Here is a 576-nt window from a genome sequence, read left to right as displayed (position 1 = left end):
AGTGAGAGGGATTTCAGGCAATTAACATATAAGAATTCCTGCCCTAGAAGATCGCATTTCTGACTTGAGCACCGTCTTTAGGCATTTCAGCTCTCAGGATCTTACGAAGAAAGGCTAAAGATCGTACTGAACACAACACTATGATATGAGTGAAGGCGAGCCAGGAAAGCACCCTGAACTCATAGGGTGAAGGCGAGGAAGCTTGAATTCAGGGGCTCCTAAACAAGAGTTTTGACTAGGTAGATTTGCCCTTCTACACCGTTTTAGGTGAGTTCGGACTCAATCATTGACCGGAGATTGGGACAGAGTGGATGGCAACTAGCTGACTTCTTCGTGTCACTCGTACAGATCTGATTGAAGATATTGCATTAGAAAGGGATACAAAGTAACTTCCGAAGATTGAAAGAGAGGCAATCCCAGTTTGATACTGGTCTTGTTGCACTTCTTCGAGTTCATGACGGATAGCCCGCTAGGGACTGCTCGGCTTGTTAGCGAGAAAGCGCATAATAGAATGCTATTTATCGATCGATAAAATAAATAGGCTCAAGTACATTAGTCCGTAACTGCCATTTTGAC

The sequence above is a fragment of the Helianthus annuus genome, chromosome 8 (assembly GCF_002127325.2).
Source record: "Helianthus annuus cultivar XRQ/B chromosome 8, HanXRQr2.0-SUNRISE, whole genome shotgun sequence".
NCBI lineage: Eukaryota > Viridiplantae > Streptophyta > Magnoliopsida > Asterales > Asteraceae > Helianthus > Helianthus annuus.
This window is presented reverse-complemented; position numbering follows the sequence as displayed.